We start from the raw sequence: 14,959 nt of genomic DNA, 5'->3' as shown, positions 1-14,959 counted from the left end.
TTCATGTATTTGCCGACATTTAAAATTGTTTTCACTGAAGGGGTTGACTTGACTCACTTCTTCTCTAAACTACAATACCACCACAAGTTGTTACCGTCTAGCACAGTCTCCGACTACCACAGTCCAGCACCATCTCCGACCGCTTTTTCTTTTGTTTCATTTATTTGTTCACATTTCTTTATTCATATTTTCATGTGATTTTTTCTTCTCCTTTTTCCTCTCTCCTCACCACCACTGCCCACTTAGTATCAAGGCATCATACATGATTGATTTTGAAATTGTTGTAGTTCAATTATTGTAAATTTAGTGATGAGGTTAGTTATTATATTTTGGGTCAATTTTATAGGCTATTGTTCTAGATGATTTACATTTCAAATTTGAAGGCACCTTAGTTTGATTTTATGCTTTCCTTGTAATCTCAAATGAATTATATTGTAAGTGGGGATTTCTCTTTTTTATTAAAGAAACATTACTCGCTTGAACGGATTTCAGCAGCCGGAGTAATTGGGTGTTTGGTGTTGGTTGGGATTTTAGGTTGTAGAAAAAGAGAGAAGATGATGAGTCAACTCATTAATTGATTTTTTCTCACTAAATTAAGTTAACCTTTTATAATATGTAAACAAGTCATTTTCTCTCTTTCATAATTTTTCTTTTGCATTTGGTAAATATTGCGTCTGCTAAATATTTTAATCTTTTGTTTTGTACAAGGTTTATATATGTACCATGTCTTCATGCCTCTGAAAGGCTTACTTATTGCTTTGATTAAATGATTGTTAGATTGGAACCTAGATCGTAAAACTATCGACTTTGACAGTTAATAATTGTACGACTAGTTTTTTTTTTTTTCCAATAGTTTAGAGGTTATAGCAGACCTCAACCTGCATTAGAAGAAACTCTCAAGTACATAGATCCTTTTCTATCATTTTCCACAATGCTATGTAACTTAAGATCAAGAGGTGGGTTAAAAGAGATGGCAAGATCATCTAGTGATCTTTACAACTTTGAAAGACAATCAGCATCCTGATTACCCTCTTTATAGATATGCTTAAAGCTGTATTTTACAAAGTGTCTTCTAAGAGATGCAATTAAGGCCATAATATTAGAACAATACCAAGGGATTTAACCTGATTCCCTGATGATGTTAATAGCTTCTGTTGAATATGAGTTGACTTCAAGGTTGGAAATTCCTTGCGCTTTTGCATGCTAAAACCCATTAGCTATAGCGAGGAGTTCCTGATATATAACCAATGGTTTAGATAAACTACCTGCATACGCCAGAATAACATTCCCCAGAGAATCTCTGATGATCCCTCCAAATCCATTTCCATTTGCGTAGACTGAGTCGTATGTGTTTAGCATGTATGAATCATCTTCTGATGGTGCCCATTTGATCCAGTGCGGTACTAGTTCTTTGAAGTTTAGATCCAGTCCCAATCTTGCTGCCAATATCCTCAGAGAAGCAGAATCCTTAACATCTGTTAGATTCTTTTGGAAGTATAATTGCATATCGCACATAATCTTGGTACTTAACTATTGCGCAGAGACCTTTTGATTCTTTTTCTTCCTTCTATTACTCTCACACCATATTTCATGAACAGTAGCACCAATACATGCTTTATAGATATCAACACTAGAAGAGTTAATTCTTCAAAGTCTAAAGATATTGTACCATTTTTCAGTGGAGCCCTTTACAATCCTTCCTATCCCAAGTCTATTTTTAACATGTTCCCAGACTTTTTTGGAATATTGACAATCAAAGAATAAGTGCTTGAAGTGTTATGACGAAGCATTACAGAGACTGCATTCAGAGTGTTGCAGAACTTTCTTTTGAATCAACCTATCTTGTGTGGGAAGGCAATTTGAGAGTAATTGCCATAAACTGAATGAGTGTTTTAGTACAGAAAACTTCCCCCACGTACACCACTCTATACCATTTTACCTTTGTTCTCACTTTCCTTAGTACTGCATATGCAGATTTCACTGTGAAACCACCAGAAGTACTAGGGGCCCATACCACTTCATCCTTCTCAAGATATCTATTAACTTTAGTCCCTAGAATAATATTTTTGATGTGTCCATCTGGGAGAGAGGTAATAGTAGAAGACCAGGCTCCTTGATCCAGAACATCTCTGACTTTTGCTGCCTCATTAAGATTGAAATGGTTTCTTGCTTTAGGTATCTCCAGGCCACAGAGGTTTGCTTAAGCACCATGGATCATGCCAGAACAAAGTATTAGAGCCATCTGCAATAATATACTTAATATGATTTCTAGCTATAGTTATGTGTTGTAGTATTCCTCTCTAAACCTAAGAGCAGCTGGAAGGAATTTTCATAGTCCAGAAATAGTGCTTTTTGATCTCCCGACACCATGTCCAGTTGGCCCACAATGAGTCCTCTTTCACTACAATTCTATAAACCAATCCACAATATGCAGCTTTATTCCATGTTCGTGCATCAGTCATGCCTAAAACCACCCTGCTCCTTTGAGTATCTTAGTACCTCATGGCTTGCATGATGCATTTTGTTTGTCATGCTAGGACTAGACCAAATAAATTTATTGCAAATCTTGGAAACCTTATCAAGAACTTTCTTAGGAAGGACAAAGGTTTTGGACCAAGTTAGTAATATCCTTCATCAGATTGTTGGCCATATCTAGAGTTAACACATGCAAATTTAGCTAATCTAAGAACTGAAGAGAGCATGTAGATGGAGAGGCTTCACCCAAGAGGTCAGAGTAATAAGAAATAAATGCTTGGGCTACATTGTCTTGTCCTTCCTGCATAACTCCTTGTGAATCAATAATAGATCGACCAAATATTGTTTTTGGTCTTCTTTTCTTTTACAGAGTTGTGAAAGAAAGCATTGTATTTGTCACCAAAAGATAGCTAATCAGTGTGAGTTCTTTGCAACATGTCATATTCTTCCATGAGCATAAGAGAACAGAGCTCCGACCTCTTTAATCTTTCAAGATTGCATAGATGAATGTCAAGAGGTTTCGAGTGCAGTTGCTTTTGAATATCTTCAAGATTTGCTTTAGCAATGTCCACCAAGTTCTGAAGATCTGTGGAGCTAAGTCTAGGCCATCCTTTGATAGAATCCTTTAAAAGTTTGAGCTACTTAGAGAGCATGTGGGAGGGATTGCCTTGATTAGGTATAGACCAACATTTGCTAAGAGTATCCTTGAATAAAGGATTTACCAGCCAGTAGTTGCAAAATCTAAAAGGAGGTCTGCAAATAATCTTGTTAGAGAGAGTTAACACAATCGGAGTGTGATCAGATAGACCCTGTGGTAAGAACTCAACTCCAGAATAAGGGAACATAGATACCCACATAGGATTGATCAAGCACCTATCTATCTTGGACAACTTTCAAAAAAAGTCATGTCCATTGTTAGTCCAAGTATAAAAACAACCACTAGAGCTATGATCATAAAGACTTACAATGTTGAGACAGTGTGCAAAGGGAGTAATTTCCCTAGGATGTACCAATTCTGAGCTGATCCTTTCATGAGAGTAAAGGGTTGATAAACATAAAAATGATAGTTTTACCTACGAATAAGTAATTAAACTCAAATGTGAGTAAAACTAAATCTTATTTTACGCTAATTTATCAAAGATTCTACTCTCATTATCAATGCAATATTTGGAGTAGAGAATTCGTTCCACTCCTAGCTCGTTTAGAATGTAACGTTTTCTAATTCATGTATTCTAACAAAACAATGAGAGTAATGAAATAAAATTTAACTAAGATGGTGAATTAACTAATCAAGATATTATAAATCAAACTATGGCAATTCAATACTAAAATGACAATATGAGAAGGAATTAGGGAAATTTGATTCCACCTTGAATTCAACTTAAATAAACTAGCATAGAATTTGTTGTAATCCAAATCTTTACGTTTTCATGTAAGGGGTTGGTATTTCTAATCCCTAACTATTCATGGTAATCTCTACCAACTAATAATTAGTGTGTGAAACAATCAAACTCATTCTCATGGTGAACTAATTACTTTCTTGAGTGGAATAGATGATTACAACTATTTCTAAGCTAACACAATCAAGTTTTCATCGAAGCTTCCTTAAACCCCTCTAATGGAGGTTTTAGCTTCAATTCATCAAACTATCATTAGTAAATGAATATGAAGAATACATTTTGAAGAAATGAAAATATTACTTTATTTAATCCAATGAACAATAGTTTAATGATTCAAAATTGAGTTAAAACTTAATTAAAACTAATTTAGAACTAAGTTTATGAATAACTAACTATCAAATTAAGACTAACTAAGTATTGAATAATAAAAACTAAGTTCTGAAATGTAAAGCTAATTCTTTATTATAGAACTAATTTTGATTCTAAAAACTAAAAACATGTTCTAAAAATAATTACTTGGATATAAAACTAATTACTCAAGAGTTAAGTATTAGTCCTCTTTATATATAAGAGGCTAGATCCACAATTTCGTGGATGGGCTTAGGAGCCATATTTTGGGGTGGAAAATCGAGCCCAAAACCTCATTACTCCAATCCACAAAAGGGTTTTCAGCTGGAAATGACTTCAATAGCCTTTTTGTCCACTTTTGCTCCTCTGATTGGGTCAAGGATTGGACCATTAGAAAGCTCTTTTCAAGCCTATTTTTTTGACATTTTGTGAGCCCAATACTGAGGTCTGAGTTCAAAGATACGGCCTTCGAAAGTTCTACTGACTTTTATGCGCTATTTCTGTCCGCGTTGACTTCGACTTTCCAGCTTTGACCGGGCTTTAAAAAGGCTTTTTCTCTTTGAATCTTGGCCTTTAATCATAGAATTTCTTAGCAACCAACCTTTTCTCTTTTATCTCGCAAAAGGGACGCATTTCTGCACATAATTGACTCCAATGCCTGAAATACACAAGAGCACGATAAAAGTACTAACTCTTACTTATTAATCATATAATTGGTCTTAAATTAATATTGTGAAAGGGTTAAAACAACAGTTTTGGACTCTTATCAAACCTCCCCCAAACAGCATTTTGTTTGTCCTCAAGCAAATATGAGAAATTAGAATAAGTGACCAAAAATGGAGTTCTAACTAATCTCGTTTCGCCGAGTGCGATTGCATTGACCATATGCAACAAGGCCTTAAACCACTAGGAATTCCCTAGTGGATAAGTTATAGCCTCGTGAGAGTTTTCCAGTGAAGGTACTCACAAACTTCATCTATACTACAACGACTAAGAAATAAAACTATTGTTTCCTTACCTATTCTTAGATATCTTATTCATCTCACTAGCAATGAAAACAGAATAGTCAAGTCGAAACCTAAGCTAATATATGCATAATAATCAATCAACTACGAATAAATATATATACAATGAGCTATGATATGAAATGCTTTAACAAGTCCGTTTCTGGAACTTTGGAATAGCGTCCTTAAGTAGGTCCTCACATAAATGTCAAGACAAAAACACTCTGATTTTTCCGTTCAAGTTTCGCTACTCTAGTGTGCAGTGGGCACACTTTACCTTACAATCTCAATGACACACAAGGAAGCCGAAGTCGATCAAACACATCTGCCATTTACTATCACACTAACCTATTCCTAATTGAGCTAGAGGTCTTTATTAGGTGTTGTGGGGATTAGGTGATGGTTTAGGAATTAAGGAAATGGATATTCAAAAAGAACTAGTCTGAGATAATAGAGTTTTCATATTATGTATTTTAGAGAAAACCTTGTTTTTACTTTGCTTCTATACTTTGTTTCCATCCTTAGCCATTTTTTTTTTTTTTTTTTTTTGGATTTTGACTCCTTTGATTCTATTTTTGGAGTTATAACTTTATATATATATATGGATGGAAACTTTTTTTTCTTTTCTTATTTGAAGCAACTAAAAAATTCTTGGTTTCAAAGGCCTTTCTCTTTATTCTTTATTTCATCTCTATTCTTAGTCTCATTCAAAGATGGGTAGGCTGATTTTTATTTTTATTTTGTTTTGTAAAAGGGTAAAGAATTTGCGATTTATGAAAGGCTAAAGAAAGGCTCAGAGGGGCGACTAGCGGAAAATAATTTCATATAGGTTTGAATTTCTGGCTATATCGATCCAAAGAAGGCCTAAATTCTCGCTTAGGATATACTATAGTGATCAAGCAAGTGGATGTGTGATTTCTCTATTCGGAATATACTTCTCCCTTGTGTCATTTCTCAAATATTTCACTCATATAAGGCTTTAGGCTATATTCTCACAGGATTTGTAGAATAAGTATACTAGCCTAGATTTCATAAACTTACTGCTAATACAAACATAAATGCTCATGCAATATATTTATAGAAAGATGCAAAGATTATTACCTACATATTAGCCTAAGTTTCTAAAGACTATTCTAATGCAAAAGCTAACGTGAAACTTCTAGATTATTAAGAACATGGAGAAAGAAACAACACCAATATTCCTAAGTGCATAGCATAATTTTTTTTTTTTTTTAATTTTTTACTAGAAAACAAGTTCATATTGTACATATCTATATCCTAACAGGTGCCTTAAATTACACGTGTTTCTATGCCACCTCCAAACAAAAGCATATTTTGTCCTAAAAGTATTAAAATAAAAAGGGTAGAAAAATCCCATAGAAATGCGTGAAATTTTGGAACATCTCTTATCCAGCATTTAGGCGTCATCATCCTCGTCTGTATAGAAGCGAGGTCCTTCTGCGTCCTGCCACACCATGATAACTTGCCAAGCCTCTCTCCATGTATCATCAACCCATGCTAGCCTGTTAAGTGTTACTCGATCTGATCGGGTGTAAGGACCAACCTATTGAGGTTGTACCCTCCATCTAACAAGTCATAACACAAAACGAACGAACAACGCAATTGGTGGGTCTCATAATTTCAACACCAACCCAATCCGTGTAGCGGGTACAAAAATCAGGGAAAAAACAGCAGATGATACGACAAACCAAAACAAGCATAAGAAGGTACTTATGCCTCATATTATGGCATCAAGCTAGACTAGCCACTAAAACCTTGGGAATGTCATATAGGAAACGTCCCTTAGCTAAAGCAAGGAAAACATCACCAGCGGTATTATGTGCAGAAGTAAACTGCCAATCCCCTAAAATATTCATAATAATGAAGAACATGGTAAGACCTATGTTCAGGGGGCAGGCTACCAAGGGCTATGTTATATTGCCCTCGGTCCATTACACGAAAAACCCCTCCCCCATAAGTCTCGTGAAAATACTCATAGTTATAAAGGTATACATTATTAGTCAAATATCCCCATGAGTTTGTAGGAACAGGCATAGGCATTCCCACAACAAAAGCAACTAAGAACTTGCTGAAATCCATAGTCGTATCATTCACTACGACAGAGAATATTTGTTCTCCATCTGGTTGACAAAAGAACTTTGAATTATTATAGAAATATTCAATAAGTTGAGGGGAATACAAGTCATTAGGACTTACCAGTAGATGTGTCCATTTTGACTGCACGATTCTATCACAGAACCATCCTTCATAGGTGTCACTTCAGAACAAATCTTCAAAAGACTGCGAAGGTCAACCTTGAAGTGCTACAAACAACCTTGGAAAAACTCACAAAAAATTATAAATTTAAGTGGCTGTGAAGCTCAAGGTGCAGGGTGCACTCAGAATTGGCCTATAAAGGGCGCAAGGTGTGCTCCTGTCTTGCTCGAGGTCCAGGCACTACATCGCAGGGTACGCTCACAATTGGGCTATGAAGGGTGCGGGGTGCCCTCCGTATACCTTGAGTGCTTAGCATTGAAAAACTAAAAGAAAAGTGAGAAGTGAAAGATGAGAGTGCAAGGTGAGAGGTGTGGTTTGTAAATGTAGAGTGAATCAAGTATTTATAGAGGTTTAGTTTCTAAAACGAATTCTACAAGTTTCCCAAATTATTAAGGCAATTTCCGGAAACAGAATATTTCTAAACCCTAAACAGAAATAGACCAAGTGCATATTCCAAATAAAAACCAATAGCTTTTTGGTTGAATTTAAAATAGCAGCTTCCTAATTCTATTCATTGAAATTCCATCACTACAACAATATATAATCTTAGCCACACCAAATTGGCAACATTCTCAACAACTTATATTTTCACAGTTTGCAAATTAACTTCTAAAATGGTGGATAAGATAAAAGCAAAGCTAAAAATAATAATACCACCCCCAAACAATTCGGGAAGGTGGGATTCATGGAAAAATCATCGTATGCTTGGACAAAAACCAAATTAAATTAAAATTTCAACTAACAATCAAATAGTCGAAAACAAATACATAATCCAAATCTAACTAATAAACTAAACAACTCGAAATAAAATTCTACCTAAATAAGGAAACTTCCTAAACCCAAAACAACTACACTACTCACCATGAGATGAAGATGGTCCAGCGTCGTTAGTCCTGCGTCGACGACGCTCATACCTCTCAGAGTTGTCAGAAGTAGGACTCTGATAAGGTGGCAAGCGACTTAGAACTTCATCTTGGAACTGTTGTTGTCCCTCTATATACACGTTCATGGATTCCTCGCACTCCTTATCTCGCTGGACTAGGGTCTCCACGGTAGTCCTGAGCTCCTCATAATTCTGATGGAGGCTAACTTGCCTAGTCCAGATGTCTTCACAAATGGTGTTAATAGAACACTGTAAATGCCCGGTTAAAGCTGAAAAGTTAAAGTCAACGCGGGCAGAAATAGTGCATAAAAGTTAGCAGAACTTCTAAAGGCTGTCTCTTTGGACTCAGACCTCAGAATTGGGCCCACCATATGTCAAAACGACTGGCTCAAAAAGAGCTTCCTTATGGTCAAAGCCTTGACCCAATCAGAGGAGCAAAAGTGGACGAAAAGGCTGTTGAAGTCATTTCCAGCTGAAATGTGGTTTTGGGCTCGATTTTCTGGCCCAAAACATAGCTCCTAAGCCCATGCATGAAATTATGGATCTATAGCATCTTCTATATAAAGAGGACTAAAACTAAACTCTTCAGTAATTAGTTTTATATCCAAGTAATTAGTTTTAGAACAAGTTTTTAGTTTTTAGAATCAGAATTAGTTCTAAAATAAAGAATTAGCTTTACATTTCATAACTTAGTTTTTATAATTTAATACTTAGTTAGTCTTAATTTGATAGTTAGTTATTCAAAAACTTAGTTTTAAATTAGTTTTAATTCAGTTTTGAATCATTAGACTATTGTTCATTAGATTAAATAAAGTAATATTTTCATTTCTTCAAAATGTATTCTTCATATTCATTTACTAATGATAGTTTGATGAATCGAAGCTAAAACCTCTATTAGAGGGGTTTGAGGAAGCTTCGATGAAAACTTGATTGTGTTAGTGTAGAAATAGTTGTAATTATCTATTCCGCTCAAGAAAGTAATTAGTTCACCATGAGAATGGGTTTGATTGTTTCACACACTAATTATTAGTTGGTAGAGATTACCATGAATAGTTAGGGATTAGAAATACCAACCCTTTACGTAAAAATGTAAAGATTTGGATTACAACAAATTCTATGCTAGTTTATTTAAGTTGAATTCAAGGTGGAATCAAATTCCCCTAATTCCTTCTCATATTGTCATTTTAGTATTGCATTGTCGTAGTTTGATTTATAAAATCCTGATTAGTTAATTCACCATCTTAGTTAAATTTCATTTCATTACTCTCATCGTTTTGTTAGAATACATGAACTAGGAAACATTACATTCTAAATGAGCTAGGAGTGGAATGAATTCTCTACTCCAAATATTGCATTGATAACGAGAGTAGAATCTTTGATACATTAGCGTAAAATAAGATTTAGTTTTACTTACATTGTCGTGGTGGCAAGCATCGTAGAACTTCATCTTGGAGTTGCCGTTCTCTTCTATATACGCATTCATGGGTTCCTCGCGCTCCTTATCTCGCTGGACTAGGGTTTCCACGGTAGTCCTAAGCTCTTCATAATTCTGATGGAGGCTAACTTGCCTACTCTGGATGTCTTCACAAATGGTGTTAATAGAACGCTGTAGAAGCCCAGTTAAAGCTGAAAAGTCAAAGTCAACGTGGGCAGAAATAGCGTATAAAAGTTAGCAAAACTTCCAAAGGCCATATCTTTGGACTCAGACCTCAGAATTGGGCCCACCATATGTCAAAACTACCAGCTCGAAAACGACTTTTTTTTTAGTCCAAGTCCTGACCCAATCAGAGGAGCAAAAGTGGACGAAAAGGCTGTTGAAGTCATTTCCAGCTAAAATGAGATTTTGGGCTCAATTTTCTGGCCCAAAACATGGCTCCTAAGCCCATGTACAAAATTGTAGATCTAGCCTCTTCTATATAAAGAGAACTAAGACTTAACTCTTACGTAATTAGTTTTAGAACAAGTTTTTAGTTTTTTGAATCAGAATTAGTTCTAAAATAAAGAATTTGCTTTACATTTTAGAACTTAGTTTTTATAATTCAATACTTAGTTAGTCTTAATTTGATAGTTAGTTATTCATAAACTTAGTTTTAAATTAGTTTTAATTCAGTTTTGAATCATTAGACTATTGTTCATTGGATGAAATAAAGTAATATTTTCATTTCTTCAAAATGTATTTTCATATTCATTTACTAATGATAGTTTGATGAATCGAAACTAGAACCTCCATTAGAGGGGTTTGAGGAAGCTTCGATGAAAACTTGATTGTGTTAGCATAGAAATAGTTGTAATAATCTATTCCGCTCAAGAAAGTAATTAGTTCACAATGAGAATAGGTTTGATTGTTTCACATGCTAATTATTAGTTAGTAGAGATTACCATGAATAGTTAGGGATTAGAAATACCAACCTCTTACGTGAAAACGTAAAGATTTGGATTACAACAAATTCTATGCTAGTTTATTTAAGTTGAATTCAAGATGGAATCAAATTCCCTTAATTCCTTCTCATATTATCATTTTAGTATTGAATTGTCGTGGTTTGATTTATAACATCCCGATTAGTTAATTCACCATCTTAGTTAAATTTCATTTCATTACTCTCATCGTTTTGTTAGAATACATGAACTAGGAAACGTTACATTCTAAACGAGCTAGGAGTGGAATGAATTCTCTACTCCAAATATTGCATTGATAACGTGAGTAGAATCTTTGAAACATTAGTGTAAAATAAGATTTAGTTTCACTTACATTGTCGTGGTGGCAAGCGTCTTAGAACTTCATCTTGGAACTGCCGCTGTCCTTTTATATAAGCTTTCATGGATTGCTCGTGCTCCTTATCTCGCTGGACTAGGGTCTCCACGGAAGTCATGAGCTCCTCATAATTCTAATAGAGACTAACTTGAGTTTTATCCAAAGATACAGTCTATTGGTGTACTTACCTTTCAAGTCAATGGCCAACGATCAAAACATTTTCACAAGTTAATGTCCCCTAATGGGGAGGATGTGTTTTTACAGGACCCTATCTATGAGGACTGACCTTTGTTGCTTGGTGTACATCCTTTCACTTCTATATATTGGTAAGTGCACCATTTAGGTAACCGGGCCCTCCCTATGGAGTGTGTGGCTGTAAGTACAGGATCCTAAGTCCACGGTTAACATAATTCACATTTTCCACTCTTGCATGTTTTCTCAGTTTTTGAGTCATGTTTCTCTATGGTGTGAATTATGTCCTTATTGCCTTATTGTTTTTCCTTATATTAATCCGTATTCATAAAAAGTTAAAAATATTAAAACCATAAAAATAGTAATCTAGCAAGTCTCGGGAATCTGACTTTAAAAGACCCACGTTTTAAAACAAATTTTCGAACTTCGTTGTCAAATATTTGTTTGGGGGTGGGGTGTTTGGTCTTTCCTTTTCTTGATCTCTCAACTTCTTATTCTTGTTGTTTATGCTATTTAATCGTATTTTGATTTGGGTTGACACCATCTATTACTTTAGATTTCATTTGTTCACATAAGTTATGTCATGCACGCACTTTGAGGCATTTTCCTTCTTTTTATATGTCAACCACGGTTAAAATAGAGTGTTTTATAGATCATTGGATTGGAAATTCTCTCCTAATCTTTTTTATAGCTCATTTGCAAAAATCAGACCGATAACAAGTCGAGAATTTCAGTTTTAAGTTTGGCCGCATAGGGACAGAATGGGCATTTTCCAAAATTTCTTTGGCTTGGGCCCAAAATATCGTAGTCACGTGCCTCACACGTGAGTCCATAGAAAAACCCAAAAACGCATCGCGTTCTTCTCCACTCTGCCTCCAGGCCTCCATTAACGAACCAAAACCCTAAAAAAAAAATAAATAAAAAAAAAATCCTTTGGATGAGATTCTTGAAGCTGCTAGCAGTGCATTGAGTATCTGCCTACCTAATTTTGACCTCAATTCTTTGGCTGTGAATGCTACCATCCCCTCAAAACCACAAAAAGTTTTGGCGGAAACGTTCTATGGTAAGATTGTTGGTGGTCTTGAGAGGGAGTTTGATTTATCTGTTCGTCAAAAGGCAGTTATGGGATGCTTGCAGTCGGAACACGCAAAAGATTTTCTACTTGCTATTCCGATGGAGGGACTTGGACAGCGAATGTCGCCGGTGGAGTATCGTTGTATTCTCCGATACCGTCTCATGATTCCTTTGTACTCTGACGGTGGTTTATGCCTTGTTTGCAAAAAGAGTAGATTGGTTGCTTTTAGGGACCATGCAGCATACTGTCAACATTTTCCAGGTTTCAAATACCGACATGATCTTGTTAGAGACATTTTATGTGATGCATTTTGGAAGGCTGGGGTACAAGTGAAGAAAGAAGCTCATGTTAGACTTGGACAGCGAATGTCGCCGGTGGAGTATCGTTCTATTCTCCGATACCGTCTCATGATTCCTTTGTACTCTGACGGTGGTTTATGCCTTGTTTGCAAAAAGAGTAGATTGGTTGCTTTTAGGGACCATGCAGCATACTGTCGACATTTTCCAGGTTTCAAATACCGACATGATCTTGTTAGAGACATTTTATGTGATGCATTTTGGAAGGCTGGGGTACAAGTGAAGAAAGAAGCTCATGTTAACTTTCTCACTGATCCAAATGAGGGAAGATCGACTCTTAGGCATGCGGATGTCTTGATTTACAGTTGGTCTGAGGGGAAACATACATGTGTTGATGTAACTGGAGTCTCTCTGTTGGTAGGGTTGGGGAATGGTGACTTTGAGGTGGGAGAAGCAACTAAGAGAGCAGCAACAGGGAAGATGGTGAAGCATGAGGAAGCTTGCAGGGCTAACCAGCATTGTTTCATTCCATTTAGTTTCGACACTTTTGGTTTCTTGGAACAACAGTCTATTGAGCATCTCAAGAGACTTCAAAAAGTTATGAACAGTAACGTTATGACAGCTGGTTCTAACGAGTTTGTTTTTAGAAGGATAGGATTTGCTATTCAGAAAGGACTTGTGGCGCAGCTTGTTGCATGCTTATCCTAATTATTTGTAAAATTCCTCATCAGTATCAATAAAATTTCCAATTAAAAAAAAAAAAAAAAAAAAAAAAAAAAAAAATCCAAAAACCACCAATTCTTCCACTCAATTCAAACAACACCCACTCCAATTTAGCTTCATCTAATTCATCTTCTTCACTTCCGCCTCCAACAGTTTGCACAAAAAAAAATCGCCAAAATCAAACGACCACTCAAACCAAAGTTTGATTTCTTGTTTCAATACCTCTCCTCCACCTTACCTTAAACCCATTTTCGATTTTAAACATCAATGGCCCAAAAACGTAAAATCCTCCAGGGACAAGTTTTCAAATCAGACCATTTTGCATCATTTTACAATGATGAGATGAAACATAAGAATTGGCAAAGGTTGTGGTATAAGGAGAATGATTTTTACCATTCGGATTTAGTTTTGAATTTTTACAAGAAGCGGGAAATCGAGGGTCGGAAGATTTATATGAAGGTGAATGGTGCGAAGAGAGAAGTGAGTGCTTCGATGTTGACTCATACTCTGGGCATTCAGCCAAACCGCCACACTGTAGCCACAGTGTAGGAATCCCAGTATGGTAGGGTCGAGGCATTGATGAAAGAGACTGTTTTGGAGGGACAGTACAATGCGAAATCGCATTGCGTCCGATACTCGTCTCTAAGAACCAACCAACTAGCTGTATCTCAGTAGGTTGGTAAGAATGTCATTGAGAAAGAGAAGTTCAGTGACATCAGTCTGAACTGTTTGCACGTACTCTGGGTATTACAGCAAAAGAGGTATGATTTTTGCATCCTCAACTTTGTGTTAAATATTATTAGAGGCGTTGGAAGCCGACCCTGCATTGATTACTAAGCTCATGCTATTATTTGGTGCTAAACTGAAATCTAAGTGGATTATGTTGAAATTGCATTCAAATGCAAAAATTTATTCGGAATGCATTCAGAAGATGTGGCGATTGCCTGAGGATAGGGTTGTTGATTCGGATGATGATGAGGAAGATACGACATGTTTCGAAGTCGATGTCGTGGAGAAGGCTACCTCAGATATAGAACGCATGGCATTGATTCATCATAGCCAGCGTTCTATTAACACCATTTGTGAAGACATCCGGACTAGGCAAGTTAGCCTCCATCAGAATTGTGAGGAGCTCAGGACTACCGTGGAGACCCTAGTCCAACGAGATAAGGAGTGCAAGGAATCCATGAACGCGTATATAGAGGGACAGTGGCAGTTCCAAGATGAATTTCTAAGACGCTTGCCACCTTATCAGAGTCCTACTTCTGACGACTCTAAGAGGCATGAGCATTGCTGACGCAAGACTGACGACGATGGGCCATCTTCATCTCATGGCAAGTAGTGTAATTATTTTGGGTTTAGGAAGTTTCCCTGTTTTCGTAGAATTTTATTTCGAGTTGTTTAGTTTATTAGTTAGATTTGGATTATGTATTTGTTTTCGACTATTTGATTGTTAGTTAAAATTTGATTTAAGAAAATGATCATTCTATCCCTATGCACGCAAACTTAAAACTGAAATTCTCGACTCGTTACC

The sequence above is a fragment of the Coptis chinensis genome, chromosome 4, assembly GCF_015680905.1.
Source record: "Coptis chinensis isolate HL-2020 chromosome 4, ASM1568090v1, whole genome shotgun sequence".
NCBI classification, from domain to species: Eukaryota; Viridiplantae; Streptophyta; class Magnoliopsida; order Ranunculales; family Ranunculaceae; genus Coptis; species Coptis chinensis.
The sequence above is the reverse complement of the archived record's forward strand: the minus strand, read 5'-3'. Positions refer to the sequence as shown.